The 25,713-nt window shown below is 45.6% G+C and overlaps 1 protein-coding gene across 1 annotated transcript in view; it reads left to right on the forward strand.

Moving 5' to 3' along the window:
- PAG1 (phosphoprotein membrane anchor with glycosphingolipid microdomains 1) overlaps window positions 1-25,713 on the forward strand; it is a 108,772-nt gene that overhangs the window by 60,206 nt on the left and 22,853 nt on the right. The gene's annotated exons all lie outside the window — the stretch shown is intronic.

Consider the following 25,713-nt stretch of genomic DNA (forward strand, 5'->3'; position numbering starts at 1 on the left):
GCACCTGCTTACAAATGGTTCATCGCAGTGGGGCTGCACAGAGCCTTCCTTGTTGAGTCTAATGCAAACCTAGCGTGGAAGGACAGAAAGAGGGAGGGGGAGGAGAAAGCTGTCGGGGTGCCCTGCAGTCTCTTCTCACTGTGTTACCGGGAGAATGCAACCAGAATCCGGGCGCCCACCGAGCTCTGCTGAAAATGTGTGGGGGAAAGGGAAGAGAGGGGAAGCTGTACTTTTTCTTCTTCCTGTGAACCTCTCTTAGCTATTTGTGAAAGCAAAAGCCACTGTGGTTTGATTATAAGAATAGCATTCTGACTTTTATGAGGAAAGAGTTGGGTAATTCCCGTTGAAGGGTGAAAAAATATATATATATATGCTTCGTCACATCACTAGGGGGAAAAACCTGAATCGTAATATTTTTACACCAGCTAAGACTTGCAAATATGGAACTTTAGAAGAAATCCATGTTCTTCTTTTATGAAAATACCTACTAAGCAAGCTTTTCGTGGATTGGTGACAAATGCTTCATGAAGTTTCTTGTTTTGGAAGATGGTGATTTTAATGGTTTTTTGTGGGGAGGGGAAGAGGTGTGTGTGTGTGTGTGTGTGTGTGTGTATGTGTGTGTGTGTGTGTGTGTGAAGAGGGAGGGAGGGAAGATGGGAGGAAAGGAAGGGGAGGGAGCGAGATAGAGAGAACGAGAGACCAAAGAGAAGTGGATCAGCCCCACACTGAGTGTCTCAGAGGAATAATTCCAGGCACTTTCTTTATGAATCATGAGCTTAGCGTGAAGAAAGGCTTAACAGAGGCCCCTGGATTCAGAGTCAGCTTCAGCACTCATGAGTTAGCTGCCAATATTTTAACACAAATCGCTGTGTCATTCCTGTGACGTTCCTCTGTGGCTGCTCGAGCCCTTGCTAGAAGCTGTTCTTGCTGAGCCTGAATGATATTTGATGAATCGCCTCCTTCCACCCTGATAAATGTGTTCCTCTACAGAGAGAGAGGAGAGGGGGAGAGAGAGAGAGGGAGAGGGAGAGAGAGAGAGAAATATACGCTCCAGTTTAGAAGAAAATAAACTCCTCAACTTTCTCCGTGGAGCAGTTACTATGCAGCTGACGCGACTTGGTCCCTAGCTTGCTAGAAGGCGATTTCACGTTGACAAAGGGAGAGCTGTGCTTTCCTTATCCGTCCTCAGCCCGGTTGTTCTTTCCTGAGGGGGTTGGGTGGGGGGAACGCAGGCTGTACATTGGAGGGGAATTTTGTGATCCCATTCATTCTCTGTTTGACAGAGAAGACATTGTTTGGTCGCTGTAATAGGCTTGGCGGAATCTGTGCTGTGCATACAGAATGGGAAAAAAGCCACTCGGGGGGGACCTCAAAATCCTCAGCACTGAATCCCCTTAGAGGGCTTCTTAAAATATAGTTTAATAGCTTCTCCTTCCTGAAGAGGCAAGTCGTCATTTGGGGAAATCGCTTTCCTTGAAGGGATGGTTTGCTTCCCATTGCATATGCATGAACAACACGGAAACCGTCTCTGAGGTAGCCGTGTGCCACCCAAATACCGCAGTAACAAGAATGAGAATCATGAAAGTTTAGAAATACTTTATGGACACACCAGGCCAGCTTTGAGCCCACTGGCTGTGCGTCAGCATTTGCGTGTCGGTGTCAGAGAAGAATAAATAACCTCTGCACATCATCTGCTGGTTCACAGAGCAAGTGGGAGCTGCCTGCGGTAGGGGAAAGAGACACATGGCAAGATGTGCCCTGAGGTGAGAAGTGCGGGGCTGGGGATGGCATGAGGGTGCCACGCCCAGGTGTTTAGGATAGCAAGGCAGCCACTGCAGAAGCAAAGGTTCAAAGCAGAGTGCCCACCGCTCCTTGCAAACTGCACTGGCAGAAACGTGGCCCGAGGCTGAAATGAGGCCTGCGTTTCTGTGGCTTATGGCTGTGTGTTCACCGCCACCATCCCCCCAGTGCAGGAACTGTGTGATGCATGGTCCCTGATGGCCCCAGGTGGCTGGGGACTTTGTGTGTGCACACACGCATGTGAGTTTCTTACTAGAGCGGAAAAAGGTGTTTCCAGGCTGCAGGCTGCCGTGTTCACAGACCAGGATGGCCCCCAGAGAAGGTGTGCTGTGGCCACATTCAAGGGCCCCTCATTTTTATGATCAGACAGAGATTTACCCTCGTTTCCAATCTTGGCTAGTGTTTGCAAGGACTCCCTGCATATTTTTACAAGAACTATATCATATGGATTATGCAAATTGTAGAATTACAGTGGTGATGAACTCAGTATACAGTGGGTCAGAGTCTTTTTAAATTTCTCAGTGTTTTGTCATCTATTACACCACCGTTTTAAAGCTGTGTTTGTACAACCTTTTAAAAATATAGAAAATATATTTATATGCTGATATTTTCAAGTAAATACCAAAGAAATCCAGAAAAATTAACTGAGGTGTCACCAAACCCTTTCCTTTTATTGCTTCAATCTGTTTGGTACATTTATTTTCTCTGGTTTTAAAGTGGTTTTTATTTGATTATTTTTGACAACCAAGCTGAGGGTCACTAAGGGAGGTGAGGCAGAGGTGGGCCTGTCCCGCTGCTCCCCCTGGGGGCTCCTGGGAGGCACGGCCTGGGCAGCAGGCCTGGGGAGCCCTGGTGACAGTTTGCAGAGTGATGCTGACCCATCTGTGACTCTGGCAGCCCTGCCGACCTGTTCCCTTTCTCCTGAAATCCACGGCAACTGTCCTCAAAGCCTGGTCCTTAGCACGCACTGGGGACAGCCTGGCTCTCCATGGCATGTGACCACAGCCCACCAGAAAGTGGGGGCTCCCACAGGCAGCTAAGTCAGCATGTGCACCCCTGAACGCAGACTGTGCAGACCTACTCTTATTATTATTCTTCTTCTCTTTATACTGAAGAGGACACTGACGTGCAGAGAAGGTGAGTGGCTTGTCCAAGGTCCCGCAGGCGGTAAAGGAGGACGGCGGGGGCCCTGGCCTCGTCTGCCCGAGTCTGTGTCCAGCCACAGGTACATCCTGGACCAGCAGAGATCGCTCAGCCATCATGTCCCTTTGGGGTCTAGAAACACCCTGCCGTCCCCACAGAGGTTCCCATGCCGTGTTACACTGTCGGTTTGGGAACTGTACATACTGTGTCAGTGGAAGCAGAATTTGTCATTTCTAGAATTCAAAGTGGGGGTGCATTGATGCAAACTGAGAAACACAGAATCCTTGGCACCGCACCCCACGGCTGTCAGGGTAAGCTGTGCTGTGTGATATGCCTACGTGGGGTCCCCTTGGCCGCACCCGAGAGAGGCCAAGGATGACGGCTGGTTCTTTTCTCCACACCTTTGTCATTGGGAGGGTCCCGTGCCTCCTGCCACACGATGGGTGCTGAGGTCTGCGCTGGTGCCCCACGTGCCAGGATGACAGGCCACTCCTCAGGCTGAGTGGGGATGGCGACAGCTGCCTTCTGGGGGCCTTGCTTTCCCTCAGCCCTTACCAGGTGTAAGGGGGGCGTTAACGGTGCAGCTCCCCACCATGTCCCTACAAAAGGAAAGGAAAAGGGCTTTGTTTATGGTCAGATACGTTTGGGAGACGCGGGTGAAACAAAATTAAATCGATTCACCTGTGGCTGGTTTCTCAGAATTTTTTTGTGACTCTTCACAGCTAGACATAGAATGTAGAGTTTCCTCTGTTTATTCTCTCGGGTGGGGAGAAAGGTGTGGCAACATCCACTGGGTAGTGCTGTCTTAAGAAAAGGAAAGATGAGAGAACGTCACGTCTTAGCAGGCAATCAGGTGTTGAGGAAAAATCAACACGCAACGTTTGGGATCCCTCACTTCCAGCCCACCTTTAATAAAACCTCAGTGCAAGTCTAGAGAAGCCTTTCAATGGGTATAAATACACATAAATGAAACATGTCTCCCGTTGAACTCATTGGGGTACGCGACAACATTTTTCTGCAAATCGCAACTAGCTTTCATTTTCAAAGTTTGCAAGACTGACTCATTTGTACTAGGAAGTCGATGCTAGAGAACTATGTTTGGCAACTTGGGGAATATTTTTAGCATTTGAATTTCCCTATTCATGGTACAGCATCAGGCAGAGGAAGGCGGTTGGCATTTCTATAAGGGAGGAAAAGTCGTTCACACTCTCTGTTGTGAGCTAACAATTCATTTCGGAGTAAGCTGAATCCGTCTTGTTTGGAAAATGTTTTATACAAATATTGGCAAGGATATTCTAACTGCATTTCTGTGGATTTTTAAAATGCCAACTCCCCTCAAGTAAATGATGACAAATTGCACAATATTACCTCTTTCTTCTGAATTTCTGTGCTTCTGTGTGAGCTGCCTATGAGTGCACTGAGTTCTCACACTGCTCTGTCCCATCTGCGTTTTAGATTTAGTTAATCCACGTCGAAATCAGACCATGTTTCGAGGTCCCTCCAAATGTCAAAAACTTTTGGACCTAAACTTCCTCTTATCTGCAGTGTTTTTCTCATAATTAAAACTCCAGACTAATATATTAACATATGCCTTTTCTTTTACGTTAGGGAACATGAGAACAGTAATCTGTGGGATTTTGCCCTTAATTGGCTGAATAGAAGAAAGATGTTCATATTCTCTCTCTCTCTCTCTCTCTCTCTCTCTCTCTCTCTCACACACACACACACACACACACACACACACACGATGTTGAACTAATGAAAAATAAACTACATATAATATGGGATCCTAGATGGGATTCTGAATTTTTTTTTAAAAAAAGGACATTAGGTAAAAGTTAAGGAAATCTGAATTAACTACGGACTTTAGTTAATAATCATGCACAATATTGGTTCATTAATTGTACCAAGTTAATATAAAAAGTTAATAACACACTAGAAAAAAATACCAGTAATTCTGATGATAACTAATGTATTACATGGCTCTAGTGGATTCCAGCCTGTTTTGTGATAAGAAGTGGAAAGTGGTAACGATTTCTCCTGTCGCTCTCTGAACACAGCCGTCTGTGGCAGAAGGTGGCAAAATCCGGGAGTTTGAGCCGCTTTGCTGCTCTCTTCCCTGTACCATCTTCAGAGAGGTGAGGACACAGGCTCAGACTTCCTGGGCTGACTCCCACCTTCGGCTGATTTATTTACCCTCTCGGAGTTTCATTTTCCATTTCTATGAAACCAGAGGATCCAACTACATTTTTCTCTCAGGGACTCTGTACCATAGAAAATTCTGACTCTCCGAGTATGTATTGGCGATCTATTTGTGATTGTAACTAGGGGATTTATTGAGGAGGACATTTTGGCACTAAAGCAATTTGCATACATCATACAGCTTATAACAGAAGATTATTCATCATTTCTCAGCACTTTTGAAGTCGGCCAAAAAAAAAAAAAAATATGTAGTTCCTGAAAATAATATTATTGCCATGTGAGAGTCATTTATGCATTAAGAAGACAAAACCATGGTTATTTAAAATACCCACAGTGAACTCAAAATCGTATTACAATTTTAAATTATACCTTAATTTGTGATAAAGTGTTATTGTTCATGTAAGGTGCACTTAAAGATTTTAGGTTGATGTGCTTTAGATTCATACATTTAAATGCAATTTAGTTTGAATTTATTATTCACTAACGTTTGTAGTATTATGTGATATTTTAACTTAGGACAACAACATTTTGAATACATAATTATGCTTACAGCTTTTAAGACATGTGTTTACGTTATGCTTGCTGAGTTAATTATCTGGATGTTACTCGTCTGATAATTATTTCTTAATTCCTTTTGAGTTACTGTCTGTCATGAGAAATTATTTTCTATATTCTGTTTATTTATTTATTTATTTATTTATTTGTATTTTCTAGCTATAATGTATCAGTGCTGTGTTTCGATTAGAGACCTATGAAAAAGAAACTTAACTTAGGTTTGCCTTGAAAGTTAATCCCATAATAACAACTTGGCTGGCGGAAACACTCTGGGGATGGCGGAATTGTGGTTCTCAAGTTTGACAATTCAATGAAATCACTCCAGGGGCTTTTAAATGTCCCCACGTGCAGGCTGGACCCCAAACTAATTAAGCCCATCTCTTGGAGGCATTTTTTTTTAAAAACTCCCTGGGCGCTTCTAAGATGCAGCCAAAATTGAGAACTAGTAGCCTTGAGGAAGAGGGGGGACTGCCTCTTGGGGTGGTCTGTCTACGGCAGAAGTCTTCCCCTCTGTGAGACTGGGTGACTGGAGTAGCTATGGGTCATTTAAAGACCATAGACTTTCAAAGGCAAAGAAGCTTGCCCTGAGTAATAAAGGAAAAAGCATGTCCCTTGCCCTAACTGTCCACCCCACGAATACCTGGAGAGTTTGTTCTGATTCTAAAAGGATTTAGAAATACACCTCCTGCACGCCTCAGTGTGACAGTTTGCTCTGGCTTTTTTGTGTTTCGTTGTGGCCTTGCTTGTTTGTTTGGTTGGTTGGTATTTTGGTTCATATACAGGACCAGTGAGAGCTCACACAGAGTGAGCATGCCTGGTACGTACCAGGCCCCGTAACATCACTGTCTCTGTCTCACAGTTGGGAAAGACAGACGTGACTCACTTCAGAATACAAGGGCAGAGCTCTGTTGCATTAGAGAAATCTTATCTCCCTGTACTTGAATATTTCATCGTTTATTCATGCATTCAATAAACATTTATCAAATGTATGTGCTATTCCAAAAAGAAGTTTGAAAATACCAGAAGAGTGCAAAGGGGCTGTATCCCTTATCTTTCGCTTCATAAAAAGCCTGCTAGCCTAATTTGACCACTTGTTTAGCTCTTGATTCTGCAGTTGGTCATTTAGGCTGGGCTCAGCTGGACTTTTCCTCTGGTTTCAAGCAGGCTTCCACGTGCAACGAGCTCAGCGCTGGCTGACCTTGGCTGGGCTCTCACGTGTCTGGGGCTCCAGCTGGGACCACCTGGCTGGATCTCTGGTCCATGGGTCTCTCATCCTTCCGCAGGGCTAGCCTGGCCTGCTTCATGTGATGGAGTTAGGGTTACCTGGAGAAAGAATGGAGTATGCAAAGCACATGAGGCCCCATCTCAGAACTGGCCTCCCCTGCGATCCATACAGAAAGCGAGTCACAAGGCCCGCTGAGAATTAGGGGAGAGAAACAGGCGTTTCTTGCTGGGAGTCACGTTGCAAGGAGTGAGGATACAGGGAAGGAAAGACTTGTGACTGTTTGTACCATCTCCTACACCTATCTATAACTCACAACAATGCTATGAAGAATTAGCTAAGTGTAACTTGGTATTTCTAGGTGAGACTCTTAGTTAAAAAGTACCTGGCAAATAGTGGATGTTTTGTAAGTGGAAGCCATTAACTTTTTCTTCCATATGTTAGAAATCAGATTTTTAGCCAAATTCTTGAATTGCTTACATTGGAAGAATGTCCGACAAGCCTCCAAGGGGTGTTCGTAAAGGGTACACGCTGTGCGTCCTTTCCTTGTTTCAGAAAGATCATATAAGCAGGGGACAGTCCATTGCCCGTAAGTTCCTGTGAACCTGGGCACAGAATTCAGGTGTTGTCACCTGATGAGGCTGGCACACCTGTCTGGGAGCAGGATCCACGCAACGTGAAGTCTCAACTCAAGAAAAGAACCAGAGACAGGGAAGTGCAATACGTCAATTCCAAGCAAATCAAAGGCCTTTTTAATGGGCCCAAACCTACTTCTAAGCCTATGCAAAGAATAAAAACCTCCATAAATCCATATCGATTTCTCTCACTGTTGTATTATAAGTATTTTCACCAAACCAGCTAAGCCCCACATAGTTCCAGATTGATCCACAAACTGCTCTTGGAGCCTATAAATGGGTTTTGATGGAGATTTATTTGTCTGGCAGCTAGAATATCTCTAATCAGTGATGTGAACTAGGTCCCCCCAAAAAAAATCTATCTTCTTTGAAATAAATAGAACATCAAAGCTTATTCAAGAACGTGTCGTGTAGAAATATGGCGACTGTTTATTGAGGATGGTGTCTGCTTTCTACAACAGTTCTAAAACTGTGGAACTTTTAAGCTTTTTAAAGGGATTTCAGATGGTCATCAGGCTGTGTCCTGATACCAGCCTTTGCTACCCAACCCTCCCCTTCTAGAGCCCCCCAAAACCCTCAAGAGACCTGGTCTACCTGCTGACATATGGTTTCCAAGGGCTGAATTTTCATTACACTGCAGTCCCTTTCGTGATTCTAGGAAATCCTTGTGGCGAGTGGTTAAGACCAGTGGCTCCTCCCTCTGCTCTGTCCCTCTCTCCCTCTCTGAGCTGCGGAGTGGGGTGGGCCAGGAGCTACTGAAACTCTGTGAACCTCAGTTGCTTACTTGTCAGCAATGCTACAAAGACAGTTGTGTGCACACGGCAGTTACATCACGCGTGGAGCCGTTCCTCTGTTAACCATGACTTAAATATTGAATCTCAGAAATCTAGATTAGCAGAAAGGAAAAGGGAGCCTAGGTTTCAATGTTCAAAACAGCCCAATAGAAACAGGTCTGCGCGCAGCCCTGCTTCCGTGCGAGTGACATCTGTCATCGCCAACCTGCGTCACTCTAAAACACACAATTACAGGGTGCTCTTTCCAAAAGGCCTTCAGGGCCTTTGCTACGGAGGAGTGAACGCTTGGTTCACTTTTTGAACACTCAGTGTTTGTTTTCAAAGCAATGTTTTACAGACCACATAACAGAGTACCTCGCCTGGTCCCGAGCATATGGTAATAAGTATTGCAGACTTGATATGTCTGTCTCCGCGTGCCTGAGAGGATGTCTGCTTTATCAAATCCATTTTGGCAAGGAAAGTAGTTTTTGTTGATACTGATAGACCATCTGGGGCTTGCTGTTCTAAACTGGATGACTCTATTTACACATGATATCTTGAGGGGGGAGATTCCATCGTTTTTGACATTGGTTTGCCAAACGAGAAGTTGTCCACAGGTTTCTGGACTCAAGGTAAGAGAATTTTACCCTTCGAACGCTGCAGCTGTCTTACGTTACTGCAATGACATTTTTTAATAAATAAAAATTAAATGCACGTATGTTGGAGCAGATCTGAAAGATCCCTGGACATGCTAAGGTTTTTTATAATTGTTTCTATAAAGAAGCTACAGTGTATTAAACATTTCGTATTAAGCACATGTCTTGAAAGCTGTGGGGAACCTTATTCAAATGTAAGCCATCCACGAATTTGGTAAGCATAGTCTGTTTCATCTTTCAGATTTCAGATGATTAGTAAAGCATAAATACCAGTCCTGTCCCAAATGTCTGTAGTATTCCCATGAGTTGTCACAGGCTGACACTGAGTAATGGCACCCCAGGTTCCCCCTCTTAATGATGCCGTGTCGTGTAAAAGAATGGCAACCAACACCCAGCTGGGAGGGTGTGGGAGAGCAGTTTGGCCCAGCGCCCACCCTGCTCGGTGACCCTCAGCCATCAAGTTGAGTGTCGGTCACCATGTCTCGTTATTTTTGTGCTGTGGTTTCCTTCAGGTAGAATTAAGAAAAAAAAAAAAAAAGAATGAGCAGGTCATGTCATTAAAGAAAAGTGAGAAACTTGGTGTTTGTTAGATTCCACACGATTTATACCCACCCGGCCTGCCGCTGTGTTGGCAGGACCCGCCTGGCCCCTGTGGCATTGGAAGCTGTGCCCCTGGCAGCTGTGTGGTGTCTGCCTTCCTGGCGTGAGGGTGAGACTGTCACATGGCATGAAACCACTTTTTCCCCCTGATATGATGTGTAACAAGGAAAGAATATGGGATTTCGAGTAGAAAGCAGCGCTCTGCTGCCTCCTGGCTCAGGATGGGTCTCAGGCAGCCCCTTCAGCTTTCTGGGCTATTGTTTTCTCAGGTGTAAAACATCAGTAATGATTTAAAGAAGAAGAAGAAAAAAAAAGAACCCTGCTTTAAATTTCTCACGAGATTGTTGAGCTACTCAAAAAGTAAAATCTGTGAAAATGTTTGATAAACTCTGAAGTGTTACACAAAAATAAGGGAATAAAAATAGCTGCTCTGAGTCCGTGGGGTGAGGGAAGATGGACAAGGTTCTCGGTCTTTGCAGATGAGCAGGACTCGTTAGGACGCTCAGCCTGGATCCTGGGGGACGTGCCACACAGCGGATTTGTCCCCTGTCCCTCAGACTCCAAGCCCAAGCGCTCTTGCTGTGTTAATGTTGTCATTTATTGTCCTTTTCTTTTGTCTGACAAGAAAAGTGCTAAGTCAGGCTGATATGATACACTTTTTATAAATCCACATTAGTTAATATTTTGTGCTGTTTTGGTTTTGCACAAGTTTGAACTCAGAAGTTCGTGAAATCATTACGTGGTCTGACACCAGACAATGGAAACAATTATGTGATGATTTACGGCAGTGGGCTTTTGTAGGAACAAGGGATGCAAATGGGACCTCTTTTGATTGTGACCTCATGGTTCACAACTAACTATGAAAACAAAAACAAACAAAAACAGACCAGACTGTCCAGATCCAGCGAGATTACCCAAACGTGACTGGAGGAGAGGTCGCCACCTACCACGTCTGCTGACGGCCAGGTCAGGTGTGATTTCATAGAAGGGTTTCCACACAGTCTAGTAGGAATGACAAACCTGAGTCAAGTCGGTTACACAAGTAGGTGGACAAAGGAAAACGAGGTGTTGGGAAAGTGAGAAACAGACGTGGCGATGAGAGGTGACCGTTGCGTGGGACGGCCGCCTGGCATCTGGCGGGGGCAGAACTCAGGTAGGAGAGGTTGCAGGTGAGGACGAGGGAAGTGGGACGGAGGCAGTGAGAGGGCAGAATGAGATGAGGGGGCAAGCAGGCAAAAGCCTGAACTTGCAGGAAGGAGAAGGCTGGTCTGCGGTTTCATTTTCTTTATCCTTTGGTCAGTTTAAGGGTTTTCAGCAGACGGCTTGGTGTGATCAGTTTTCTTCTTGAAAAGACCCCTCTGCCTGGGGCTTGAAGAAGGGATCGGAGGGCCGCAGTGAGAATACGGTCGCCAAGACAAGAGATGCTGGTGATTTGGGCGAGGGGCTGACTCTGGGGTTCAGAGAAAAGGACAAGTTGGAGACAGGGATTTGCAAGTCATCTAAGAGGTGTTTTGGACTAGACATGGGCCAGGGAGGGGGTCAGTGACAGGACCTGGGAAGTGACCTGGTGCGATTAGCAGAGGTGGTACCGTTCACGGAAGGAAGGAGCCCAGAGGACCCTGTGCGAGGGCACATGGGGAGTCCAGCCTGGGGCACGCTGAGGCCGAGGGCTTGGGACATCCTGGGGGAGGGTTCAGCATTCAGGGGGCAGCTGGACGTACGACCAGAGCTCAAAATAGAGGCTGGGCCTGCAGATATAAATGGGGAGTCAAGGCAACCCCAGAGAAATTGAGCCTATGGTGTGGATAAGACACCAGGAAGAAACTAGGACACAAAATAAGAAAAGGGCCTAAGGCTGAACCTCAAAGAACAAAAATCACAGGATTTCACAGCCAGGGAGAGGAGAAAGCTGTGGGTGTGTCCTCTCAAATGTGTGGTTACCACCACGGTTTGTCATTTTCCTTTTTTTACATATGACACGATGGCATTTTAATTGACACACTGATGGCTAGTCATACAAGTTGCACATTAAAAATGTGTTCTGCTTTTTCTTTCTTACACAGAGAGACATCCAGAAATGTAAGCACCAACCTCACAGGCTTGTGAATGTGAGTTAAGTGACACGAGTAGACGAAAATCCTGCATTATTATTTGATAATTTACATGATAGAAGTGAAAATAGCTAGATAAAAGCCTGGCGGTCACATCTAGGGGCCTAATCAGTTCAGGTTCACATTTTTGGCAAGAAGCTTTCACCGCTAGGGCTTCCTCTTGCATCACACAACCCAGGGTCTGGCTGTGCCTCTCTTCGTGACGCTGAGATTCCTCCGTGGGTTCAGGTGACATCCTCCCAAGTTACCCACTACCCAGTGTCCCTCACTCGTACAGTTTGAACAGCCTTGGATGGTCATAGCTGAGAAGTAATGGAGTTGGCTGTGTGAGGGTTTATGGTCCACAATTCATGGCATAGTTTCTTGCAAATCTCTATAGAAGTCTATTTGAAATGGAATTATATCTTAAACAAATGCAAATCGATCATATTTTCAAATAGTGTGTTTTATAAAACATTCATATCGTTTCATAACACCAGTCTTTTTTAAATACAAATTTATATATATATATATATATATATATATATATATATACACATATATATATATATATATATATGTATATATATACTAAATATATGAGTTAGTTGAAGCAAAGACCACCATCTCTTACAACTTGATTCTGTCACCGGAATTCCACAGTTTGAAGTAGCTGATTCTGATCTGGATAATGATTACAATTTATCATTTGAATTTAACATAGCTCCAACCAAGAGAAACAATCAGAGATGAGCTGTATATTTGAATACTTTGTGTACATGAGTTGTTAAAAGACGCAGCTTCTTCCTTAGGTATATTTTGGAATAACCTAAGTTTTGTTGGAATAGCAGCAAAAGCAGAGAAGGGACCAGTATGTGTCAGGAGCCTTTTCAGGGCAAGGGCACTCAACCGTGCCTGTTGCCCAAGACATGAATGGGGCTGATTTTGATAGTGACCTCAAATACACTTTTCCACACAGACTGGAAACTGAAATACTGCAGAGGCGGAATGGAGCCAACGTGCAAACGCAGGCACGCGTTTGAAAGCCTGGCAGAGGGTGGTAGCAACATGGCTTGAAGTTGTTGATACCAGAAGCGCCTCAAAATAGAGTTTGTGCCCAGCTGTCGATTCCATATATCAGTAGGATTTGTCCTGAAGATATTACAGCCGACTTCTTGGCCAGTACTGTTAGTAGCGTGTGGTACTAATGGAAGAGTAAGATTACGGACAAAAGCTCCCAGGCTCTTAATCCACCAATGTTAAGTGGTTGCTTTTTGCAACGTCACTCCTGGCCCAAGCCAGATGTGTGTGGGAATGAACAATAGAAGAGACCCCAAAACTCTCCCATGGGAGACCGAGGACCCTATGCCAAATAAACAGGGTGTTACGCCTGCCCCCCACTATAAAGTGATCTAAAGAAACCTCTACAGAAGGTTGATAGTGCAATTTCAAACATTAATGTCTAGCTGACTTCCACTGGGAATTGAAAGAAACAGCCAAGACTGCAAGCCTTGCAAATGGAAAAGTTTTCTCCGGCAGAAGCTGAGAGCCAGCCAGACAGAGGTCAGCGAGGTCCAGGGTCCAAACCGCTGTCTCTGCAAAGCAGCTGGTTCCGTGGTTCTCAATAAAATCCCAACCCGTGCACATTGCGTGGGGTCGGTAGTTTAAAGTGGCAACCTTACACACTCATTTATTATCTATTGACATCAGTCGTTTCACCCTCAAAGATTACAGGACTATCTTCGGAAGTCTTCTAGGCAAGACGGCAAAGATAACGCATTCGTCCACCCCATTAGTCTTTCCCAAGAACCTGCTACTGTTGTAGGTGCTGGAGTGATAGCTGCAAAGACAGGACTGCTTGTGTTCACAGAGGTTACATTCGAGAGGGCATCATGCAGCCATCAACACAGAGGCCAATAGATAAGATGCCTTCAGGTAGAGCTAACAAGAAAGGAAGAGAGGGTACTGGGATCGAGGCTGAACATGGGGTAGATGGGACGACTTTACAATGATTGGTCAGTGAAAGGTTCTCTGAGAACATGATGCTTAAACAGGACAAAAAATAAAATAAAATAGGAAAAAGCTGCCCAATGACCCGAAGGTAAACAGCTCCAGGTTGATGGCAAACTCCACGTGTTCAAGAGCTAGATAGAAAAAGCCTGTGGGATTGCAAGGTCATGGTCATTGAGACTAAGGAACCAGCTGAGCCTTGAGGGGTTGGACCCACCTGGCCCGTGGTCGTCCCTCCATAAATGTTTGTCAAACAGAGCTGAACCAAATGTATTGTGTCCGTTTAAGCATTGATGATCAAGAGAAAAGCTTAAGTCACCTAAAGCATAAGGAAAAGAATGGTCATAGTAATGTACTGGTTTCCAGAACACTCTTTACCTCAAGAATTATGGATCATTTTGCAAGTGGAGAGATAGTGTATTTTAGATCAGCTTTGACATGCAACCTAAAAACACTGGTACGTGAGAACCAATAACGGACCAGGTGATTTTCTTTAATATTTCTTGTTGAAATGCCTGTGTTTGAAAATACTTTAAGATAATCCTATTTTAATTTATCTAATCAATTATGTTGAGCCATACAACGTTTAGATTAGTATTTTGAGGGAGGCAGAAAAAATATGTAGACATAATGTAGCAGCCAATCAAGGAACGTGGCTGAATGTTCGTGTATTCTGAGCTTGAGTGTTTCTGCTGGAAGCTCAGGTACCACTGTCTGAAACAGACTCCCTCTGTGCTCTATTTTGGCCCGGGTTCGAAGGATATGCTTGTGCGGAAGGCTTGGTTCAGGTGGTTCCCAGGGCAGATGTATGTGGGAAGAAGAGCAATGAGCTACATGTATGTCTTGTGTTATCACGCCCTGACCATGCCATGTTCCAATACTACTGTAAGACATAAAATAGGTAGCATGTGCCAGTTAAGAGCTCAGAAATATGAATGGATAGTATAGCTGAGGGATTCTCAGCCCTCTCTATAATCTATATTCACATGGCCTGGGGACGTATTTACAAATATCAATGTCAGACCGCATCCCGGCCCAAATAAGCCATTTTCTGGGGTTAGGTCTGGACATTGGTGTATTGTAAAAAGTTTCCCAAGTGATTCTAATGTACAGCCAGGATTGAAAACCCTGTCTAATTCAAAGGAGTTTAATCATTCTCTATAGCCTTTAGGATAGAGTTGGTTTGGTTTTAATCATCTTAGTCTTTGCATCTCATCTGCACACTTTTTTCATTATTTATAGAGATCAGAACTTACTCTCTCAAAGGTTAATTCAGTGGGAAAGTCTTTTTTTCCTTCCTTCCTTTTGCCTTCTTTCATCCTTTGCTTTTTTAAAAATGTATCTTCCTCCAAAGCCTAATATGAACATTGAGAACTTTTGAAATCTATAAAGGTCCATGGTAATTATTAATAAATATACAGCTTCATGTAGGCCATATTTAGAAATTAAAATCTGCCTCTAAGAAATATTGAGGTTGTTGTAATAAAGACACTTATATAAGACTCTTCAAACAGTATGAAAGCAAAAACTTGTCATTGGGGTTGGTGTAGAGAGAGGAAAGAAAGATCTAGACGATGGTAATTGCTATAATTGAAGGATAATTGCAGCTTTGAGCTTCCAGCTCGCCATAGGAGCAGGAAAGAGAAAAAGGAAATATGATTTTTGTGTGCACAGTTTAGTTGTTATAAACAAAAAATTAGCAACTAATTTGTCAGGATTAAAAAAAAAAAAAATCTCCTTCCAGGCACTAAAAATCTCTGTGTTTATCACTCAGGCACACAAAGCTTCATGTTCTATATAATAGGACGATATCACTAATGCTTTTACCAAAAAATGCAGATAAACATCATGACAGTTTCTTATGTGACTGTTTCTTAAAAGCCACCCTTTTATGACATCAGTTAGTCAGTGGGTTCAGCTACTACCTAATGTAGCTCAGGGTAATAGCACCATGTCAGCTGTAATATGGAAGAATTAGGGTTCGGGTCAGCAGTGAGAGGAGCAGGTATCTTTCAGATCATCTGAAAGCCACACCCAGTAATAAATTAGGGGAAAGGCGTCAGATCACAGCTCCCTTAGGAAATGTGAAAGATTGTAATTTGATCTTTCAGCCAATTCCTACGCTTTTTAATTCTTACAGTGGCAGTATCATAGCACAGTCTTTGAGAGCGTATTGACGATTTGGGGACAGTACTGAAATCATGCACCCCAGTGTCTTAGATAGATTAGTGAATGTTGCAGAACGTCTAAGGTTGTTCTTATTATGTTCTCAGTTAGACGAAACAGAGGGTATCGGTGGCTCCTAATGGACCAGTTGTTCCTCAAATCTGCTTGTTCTTGATACATTATAATACGGCAGCATATTAGGAAGTAAAATGAAGTAGGATTTCAAAGACTTTGGAGAAAGGCCCAAGAAAAGTACGGTGAAAAAGACTGAATCATTTTCTTAAATTTAAGGTATAATAATGTATTGTTTTACAATTAATGTTGAGAAATCACATAACCACCATAAACAATTGCTTACAAACGGGACTGGGATGAAGCCATGTGACTTTGGTGATTTTATCCAGTGAATTAAAATGATCACTTTAACTAAATTGACTTTTTTGTGTGTGTCTGAAAAAACATACCTTCTTGTTCCATTTGGTAAGTGTATTTTTCTTGAAGTTGTCCTGTAATAGAGGCATGAGAAATAATTAACCAGTGATGGTCTCAAGATCAAATCCCACTGTTCCATTTCCCATGGTGTGTTTCCAGAGTGGCCATTACAGTTAGGCAGTGCACTCCCCCACCTCTAGGGGGCGCCACTTACACGTGAGCGCCTGTGCTCTCAGCTGAACCAGAGCTACTCAAAGCCTCAGTGGCACAGAAGAACGAACCCCATTTCTGTCTCCATGTGCAAACTTTCCTTGAGTTCTCATGTCCCATTTTTAAAGTTCTTATACTCCATTAATATCTGTTTCTTTTACTAATAAATTAAAGTTAGAATCCACTAACTTGGGCAGTCGAGATAGGGCTGGCATCTTTTCCCTGAGCTTACCACAATTCATCCCTAAGAGGTGCCTCTCCCAACCTGCCAAGCTTGCGCCTTCCCACAGCCCACTCCCCTACCTGTCAATGTAATGCCTTTGAAATGTTCCTTCCCAAAAAGAGGTGACATCATGGCCTGGAGAAGTGTGTGTGTGTGTGGGGGGGTCAAAGCCATTCCCTGATATGAGCTCTCGTTGTGCAATCTCAAGGCTCTTTTTTGTTCTCTACTTTCCAAAGAACATGGAAATCGGGGCAAAGTAACCGTGCTGACTGCCTGACGTACAACGTGGTTTGAACTCAGCTGAGGAAAACGCTGTCTTTAAAATATCAGTGTTATGAATCCATATTCTAGGTCTCGCGGAAGAAAAGCTCTTCCTACTTGTGGCAGACGTGAGAGTTCCACACGTGGTCCTTCAGCTCAGAAACCACTGTGGCATTCAAAATACACGTAAAACACTCCAAATTATACTAGACGCTTCATAGCCCTATAACTTCCATTTTGTCCGTGCTTTACAAACAGGAAAAAAAAAAAAAAAAGAGGAAAATCTTGAGGGAGGAGATGTGATTTTCATTAGCTATGAAGACTTTCACAATGGTATTAGTTTCAGTTCATTAAGTCTTATAACCACATTAGCTGTGTGGCATCGTAAGGAGAAGCCATGCCTTGTGGAGGCCTCCCCGAATTTCCCAGAGTTTCATTGCCTCTGTCTACTGGGATGCCATAGGGCATTAGACTGTGCCTTTCACGGGATGAGCCAATGAAAACAGTACAGTGTGTAGAAACCAAGTTTGCCCAAATGTGTCCTTTCACCCTTTCCTAATTCTTTCTCCAGGGAATCCTTTGGCCAAATGCTGTGTCAGTTCTGAGGAATTCTGAACTTCTGAAGCCTTGATAAGATAAGCAACTCCCCCCTCACTGGGATTCCCCTTGGGCTCGTAACACATTCTGAGCAAAGGGTTTTCAGTGAACTGTTTATTTCAGAATCACTTAGAATGTGTGTTAAAAGTACAGATTCTTGGGCCCCTCTTTAGCTCTGTTTTATAAGAATATCTGAGGGTCAGGCTGGACATCAGGTGTTGTGAACAGGACTTGATGGGACCCTGGGGGGGTTGGGGGGGGACATCTGTGCAGTGGCTGATGCTCTCACACCTGGGAAGGAAGGCAGACCCACTGGTGAGGCTGATGGACGGAGGGGAGGGGTGGCCGTGCACGTTGATGCAAATCCAGGCAAGCTGTTGGGTCAGGCCACAGTGAAAACACGCATCCGTGTAAGCTGAGGAAGTAGTCCCTGGCTCAGAAGTGACACGTGTCCTACCCTCCGCCATGTCTCCACCCGGGACCCGACGACTCACCCATCGGCCTCTTCTGTCTAGTCCAGTCTTCTGGGCTCTCGGACATTCATGGCCTTGGTAATGAGCAAGGATCTCTTCCACAGGACGTGACTGGTCCTGATGGCTGAGTGTCATGTCTAGTCACGTCAGACCGTGTGCCAGCAGACGCCTCACAGGGGTGGCTTCCCTGGTTCACCATCTCTTCTACCTCCATCTATGGAGTTTTATCTTCCTGACATTGGGCAAAGGAGGAGAGAAAAAAATTAATGTATTGAAGTATGTAGACATGTACATACATAAGTCATTCTTAAATTCACAAAGTACCCCGTGGACTGAGGCCGGCTATAGACAAAGTGGCAAAGCAGGAAAAGATCACTGGGAAAGCCTCCCAGGTGGGTCCCCTTTCCTGCCTCTCTGGCCACAGCCCTCCCAAATATTTGGTTCTTTGAGCTTTGCTTTAACTGCAAAATGAAAGCAGTTTTCTCCCAGTCAGGAGGGGCTGGGGGACTCTCTTCAGGCACCTTCCCAGGTCCTTGATGTCACGTGTGACCCACCCCTCAGCCCCCCTCCCCCATCTTCAGGGACTGGCTGAGCCTGTGTCTGCGTGGCAGGCGGCCCTCCCCACCCTGTGAGCGTGCAGAGGCTGTGTTCAGAATCCACAGACACATTGAGGACAGTTCTCAGCTTGAAGCAACACCAGTCCAAGGGGACTGCAGCTGTGTCACTGCCACGTCAAGCTGAACAGAATCAGGCTACAATTATTGTGACTGAATGAGTCTGTGATGCAAGATGGCGGAAGTGAAAGGACGTGTGGCCTTTGGTTTTTGTTCTGGTCTCACATGCTTGGAACTCAACAGTCAATGGTTTTTCACCTGCCATCAAAATATACCTCTGTATTAGGAATTTCAATCTAAATATCTTTCACCTCTTACAAATTAAATTTTGCAACTCAATTGCAGCAGACCAGGGTCATCTTGTATTTGGGGTGTGAAGATGAAATGGTGCTTGCCACATAGTAGGTATTTAGCAATTATTTGTTTAATGAATCGCAGAGTGTCAAAGAGTAACATACACTGTGCTTTTGTGTCAAAGAATAAGAAATATCATCAGAGGTATTAGTCAAGAAGCCAGTGAAACACACCCAAAGGCCTATCATTTATGACAGAGGCAGAAAAACTCTCCAGAATGTTTTACCACGTTTGGCAACTCCTCCGGCTTATCAGGAGCTGAGACTGGAAATTAAATGGATCCCTTTCAGACTTGCTGTTCCTGTAAGGTTTTCCTAAACTTGGGCATATGCCTTTAAAAAGCCCCGGAAGCTTCCTGCAGCAGTAGCGTTTTTCTCTCTACATTACCTGTGTGTGCCCATCTGCGTAGTTTGGTTTCATCGTTGAGTGTGGTTGACAAGCTGTTATAAATGTGAATTGTATACCTACTAGACGTTCATGAAAACACAGAGACTCCTAAGTCAGCCCAGCAGTCATGTGCAATGGGGACATTGGCACCAGAGGGGGTGCTGTGTAATAGGGGCTGTTGGAACTGCCCCTGGCACTGGACACTGATTTCACCTCCTGACGTTCCTGTCACTGGTGTGACCTCATCAGCTTTTCCCGGGACTTAGAAGGACTGTGCTTTCCAGGGAACTGAAACCATTGATCACATGGAGAATTTCAGGTTCTTGCTGGGTCGACATTTCCCTGTGTGGGAAAGTCCTGAATTTTTGCTTTAGACGTTTGGCCATCAGCTCCTTGTGTGGAGTGATGGGAGCTCAGAGCTGGAAAGAAACCTTACACATGACCCCATTTTTCAGAAGGAGAGACTGAGGCACAGGAGGTTGGGACTTGCCTCTGGCTGCACAGCCATGTAGTGGACAGGAATGGAGCAGAGCCCGGGGCTATGCCTGCACATACAGGGGTCATGTCCCCTTACCGCCATGTCAGCAGCCTCTGGACTGGTAAATTGTCGCCTTGTATTTAAATGCTTGCATGGGAATCAAGAAGACTCCTAGGCTGCTGCTCTGCCTGCTGGGAACTGGACCACTCAGATTGAACTTCCTGGGCTGGGGAGGGCCTGCGGCTCTGGAACTCAGGGGGATGGAAGGGCTTTACCTTGATGGTGCAATAGTGGGGTTTTGGTTTTTGTGTGTGTAAGATGCAGTACGTGGCCACGATGTTATTGTATGTGTTGTTTGACAGTGTGCCCTTGATGTCTTCCCAATGAAAGCCCAGATTCACCATCTCTTCTATTATCCAGGTGTCTGTGACATCCCTGGGTGGCTCAACGTACGGTTTCAGTTCTTCCTCTTGGCCCCTGTTCAGCCAGGGATCAGGCATGATGTCTTTCAGATCGTCCCTCTGCTCAGGGTTGAGGTTTAGCAGGTTTTTGAGGAAGTTTTCCACGTCAATGGATAGCTAGGGAGGCACCACATACCGCCCGCTGCCTGCCTTCTTCAGCAGCTCTTCCCAGCTCTTTGCCTCCAAACGGACTGTGTCCGCGAGCATCTCGTACAGCAGCGCTCCCAGGCCCCAGGTGTCCGTGGCCCAACTGTCCTATGTTTGGCCCAGGAACACTTCTGGGGCTGCATACAGGGGACTGCCACAAAACGTGCTGCGTTGATGGATGTTGGAGGATGCGCCAAGTCCAAAGTCTGCAAGCTTAGCGCTCATCTGAGCATCTAGCAGCACGTTTTCTGGCTTTAGGTCCCGGTGAGCAACGCCCTTCTCGTGGCAGTAGTGCACTGCTGACACCAGCTGCAGGAAGACGCCGCAGGCCGTGTTCTCCGACACGCGGCCGTGGTCACGGAGGTAGTGGTACATGTCGCCTCCGGGCACGAACTCCATGACTAGGAAGAGGGATTCCGCTGAGCTGATCATGTGGAATAGTTGGACGAGGGTAGGGTAGTACAAGTCTGCCATGCAGCGAACTTTGTGCAGGAGAGATCTTTGCATTTTGTCAGAGACCCGTTGGTCGATGATTTTCCCAGCCACCTTCGTCTCCGTGAGAATGTGCATGCCCACCACTATGTTGGCAAAGGTGCCCTCGCCGATGGATCCATTGAGCTCGTAATGGGCACTGGGGGGCTCCTGGTCAACACGGATGTCTCTAATGTCACGTGCCATGGTGACCCGCTAGCTACACTCACTGACGATACTAACGATGCTCTCCAACTGTGCTCACAAACAATAACAATACTAACTACACTGTATTAGCAATATTGTTAACTGCGCTAATAATAATAACTATGCTAACTACACTAAATATACTATCAACAATATTACTAACTATGCCAATAATTATAACTGTACCAACTACGCTGACTAAATATACTAATTGTAGCAACAATATTACTGTGCTAACAAACAACAATAACTACACTAACCACACTGACTATATATACTGAGGGAAAAAGGCGAAAACACACTAAGTCCAAGTCCAACCGGTCACACAAATCAGCTTCCTGGGCTATAACGGACAGCGAGCTCAGCACAGCCAGGGCCTCATATAGCAGCTTGGGGTCATTCCCTCACTCTGGTGCTTTATGAACTCAGAGCCAGAAACTGACCACATATGGCTAAGGATAAACCACAGTGGTTTTCTCAGTTTGGGGTTTCAAGACCCCTTTACTCTGAAAAAAAGGGGAGACCCCCAAAGAAATTTTTGTGTATGTGGGATATTAAAGACTGATATTTACTTTATTAGAATTTAAAGTCTGTAGGATGCTTAAAAAAAAAACAAACCAAAAAAAAAACAGCGGTGTATTAGAATGTTTTCCAAGGGGTGGATAGTGTTACATTTTGAAAAACCCTTAAGATGATTTGTTTCCACTTCTTCAGCCAAGAAATGGTGCTACCCTTTGAGAAGCACTACTTGGGTGTATATACTAAAGTAACTTTTTATGTAACATGTTCATTTAAAAAAAAAAAAAAAAGAAAGAAATGCAGAATTCAGCACCTGCACCTTAACCAGAATCCCCGGGTGACCTTCAGGCTCGTCTAGAACAGTCTTCTCAAATGTCAGCAGCCATCGCAGTCACTCGGAGGGCTTGTTAAAACGGAGATGGCTGGGTCCCACCCCGGACTCTGATTCCTCAGCCCAGGGGAGGGCCCGGTCTCTGCATTTTGACAAGTTCCCAGATGGCACTGAGGCATCTGGTCCAGGACGACCCTCTGCTCTATAAACACAAGGCCTTGTCGCTTCCTGTCTGAGGAGCCTGACTGTCACACCCTTCAGTCGTCTGTACCCCCTCCTGGCAGAAAGCTTGAAGGATCAGCCCTGAAGCCCGATTTTCAAACACAAGTTCTGACTATTCTGATCGAGCTAGTCACTCCGCTGAGAACTGTCAGGCCCAGGCCCAGGGGAGGGGGGAGGAGAAAGGTGGGCATCAGGGCTCCTAGGAGGTGGAGAGGGCGTGTAATATCACTGCCCAGAGGGGGTCAGAGGGACGCTGAGTTAAGGGCGCAGTCAGGCTGCTCGTGCTGAGGATTCTGTCCAGAAAAACCAACATTTCCAGCGTTGTGACTTTTCCCGGGCAATGGTCAGCGGCTTCGGTGACCGTCCAGAGAAGCCAGGTGCTGTGTTCACTCCAGAGTTACGGTTCTGCCTTCACACATACTTGGCTTAGTGGTGAATTGTTTGCGCGATGAGCTCATCGTCTCTTGTATTTTCCTTCCTTCCTTTATCAATTAGTAACTGAACTTGTATGTTCAGTCGGCTTACTCGTCATCCCCCCACAGAAACACATGTTGTGTATAACCGCCTTGATTGGCTGGGTGTGCCAGCTCACGTCATGGCTGAGACTGGTGGGAAACAAGGTGGATGCGTATACTTGCCCTCAGGGCACTTCTCGTTTCCATCAGATGAGCAGACCTGCTGGGAGGAAGAAAAGGACCTGGAAGCCCAAACCACACACTTTCTGAAACATCCCATTAAGACCTGCTTAGGCAAAATGAAGCCCCTTTACCTGTGTTCCTAAGAATCAACAGCATCTCCCTCTCTCTCCTCTCTCTCCCTCTCTCTTGAGGTTTATCATTAAAAAATTTAAAAAATGAAACTTGAAGATTGGTTTTCAAGTCCACATATGAGCAAAAGCCACCTTGGAAGCCATTCCTTTCTTACCCATCAAAGTCGCTGCCCCAGTGGCTTTTCTAAGGAGAAACCAAAATGGCGGCAGGGCTTTCACAAGCAATGAACTGTAGGACTTCTGTGGTGTGAGTTTATTGTGTTTTTGATGACAATTGACAGCCCCATGGACCCCTCCCCCCTGAAAGGGTCAGCATAACGGTTTCCTCTGTGGATCAATAGGTTTGGTTTGTAGGAAAAGTAATCAGGTTACGCTGACAGCCGGCCTCAAGGATTTATGTCCCACCCTTAGAATGAATGCCGCGCTCCGTCTGCCTTCAGCCGCGATAAGGTCAGCAGGGTGACATTAAAGCTTTCCAGATTCCTTCCTCTCGTGCTTCTCTTAAGCTGCTGCAGAAAGAAATGGCAAGGCATTGCTCCCAGTGGTGTTATCCCTGGAAACGGGATCTTTGTGACGACCTTTCGGGCAGAGAACCTTTGTGCCTTAGCAGGATGGACAGTGGACATTTGGTGGTGGTGCCCATGTTGACAGCAGCCCCTGGCGACCGAGTTCAGTGTAGTGGGCTTGCCTTTGATCTGAAGAGGCATCTACCTGAATGTAAATCCTTCAGACTCCTTCAGGAGACTCGCGGACTCTGTGCACAGGTTCGTGTGGCCCCGGCCTGTGCACCTGCCAGGGCACCTCATGGGACAGGGACCCCGCAGAGAACTGGGCGTCTCACCATTGTTAAACTGATGTGGTGAATGTGTAGCTCAGACAGTGTCATGTTCCCATTGGTTCCCACCCCTGGTGATGACCAGGAAGGAGGCGTTCTCCTGGGCCTGGGTCCCGGTCACAGTGGAGGCGGCTTCTCTCATGCTTAATGATGGGTCCATCAGGACAGCTGGACAGTGGTAATGACTGTCATTACTGTCCTAAACCTACTTCAAAGGGACAAAGTGTCTGCTCGCTAGTGCATCTCACCGGCCATCCCACTCCAGCTAATTATTATGTGCAGAATTTCCTCTGATCAGACCTGGTAAAGAGGGTTTGGCTCATAAAACAAATAGCTGCCATTTGGTCGGCACCTTTCATTAATGTCATCTGGTTTCTGGTTTCTTTCCTGTTGGAATTGATTTGGGAGGCTGATACTCTTGGTTGAGGAAGACAATTAAAACGCCAGGCTTGGGGTGCGCACAGCAAGCTCTGGGTGTCTCCTCCGGAAGGAAGCCCCAGGCTGAGGGCTGCGATGACGTGATACTGCCACCTTGTGGGGAAAAGTGCACCTGCTTTTCTACTGATTGAATCGCATGTTGATTAAAATCATGAAATGAATGGATATAAAAAGATAAGAGGTTAAGGAGCAAAATAATTTCGTCCGAAATATTTCAGTCCAAAATACTTATCCAGACTCATTTTTGTAAGGATCCCCAGCAGATCTCCTATGACCTAAAGCACTGACCTTTCTCAGGCCCCAGTGCAAGTTCCCACCGTAGTCTGAAATTACATAAAATTGGGGTGGGGGATGTACCGTTGCCTCTTGTACAGCAGTGTCACACAATTCTATTAAATGATAGTCTCGGCCTTGGTTTTGCATCGCTGCAGCCAAGAATGACGAATTGGTGTACAACTAATAAACAAAATCAGCTATTTCATTAATACCTTCTGCAGCTCGTCCCCATGGGCACTCGGGCTCCGTAATAAACATGAGTGGAGATACAGTGATGGGTCCCCCATTTGCCCCGTGTTGGCTACCTCAGACCATGTGGTCAGACAGTGGAGTATTTTTTTATACTTTGAAGAAATAACGTCCTGTAGTTGAAGGACCCTGAGCACTGCATTTAAGTTCACTGAAACCAGTGAGTGAGGGCCCAGCCCTGGGGGGAAGGCCACTCCACTTCTAGGAAAGCCCGGGACCATTCACAAGAGGCCCCCACCATCATCTCCACCAAGGAGGAGGAACGTGGATGTCACATAGGTACATCTCCTCACATGGGGGGAGTCCATCTACACATATGGGGGGAGCGCAGTTCTATCTCAATTGTAAATAAGCCACCAAAATTTAAGTTGGAGATGACCAGAGAAGGGACAGGCAGGAGAATTATGGAAACAGAAGTCGAGAAAAAGAGACCAGGAGAGAAGGTGACAGAGGTGCAGACCTCTCTGAAAGAGAAGTAATTCACCCAGAAGTCTGCTGTGAGGTCCAAGCACTGGGGAGAACCCCCTCACTGCAGGCCCCTCCCACCCCTAGTGCAGGCCCCTCCCACCCCCTGCTGCAGGCCCCTCCCAGGGTAGCTGCTCCTGTTGACCTCGCCCCTGCCCCCCACGGGGCTGTGCTGCCCTGGTCTCCTGTAGACTCGCACTAGAGGTTTCTGGAAGGTGGAAGCTGCCCCAACAACTGGCACCCTTGTCCTTGGGGATTACAAAGTATCTGACTCAGAAACATGTGCCCAATGATGATAATGCTTTTCATTGTGAGACTTTTTGTCCACGATGAGACCTTTTGGGAAAAGTATTTCTTTCAGTAGCTTTTCAGCCAATTCTAGTTGAAGGGGAGTGAGCGGGGAGTTTGGGCACATTTTGTCCAAATCATAGCCTTTATTCGG

The sequence above is a fragment of the Rhinolophus sinicus genome, linkage group LG14 (genome assembly GCF_036562045.2).
Source record: "Rhinolophus sinicus isolate RSC01 linkage group LG14, ASM3656204v1, whole genome shotgun sequence".
Classification (NCBI taxonomy): Eukaryota; Metazoa; Chordata; class Mammalia; order Chiroptera; family Rhinolophidae; genus Rhinolophus; species Rhinolophus sinicus.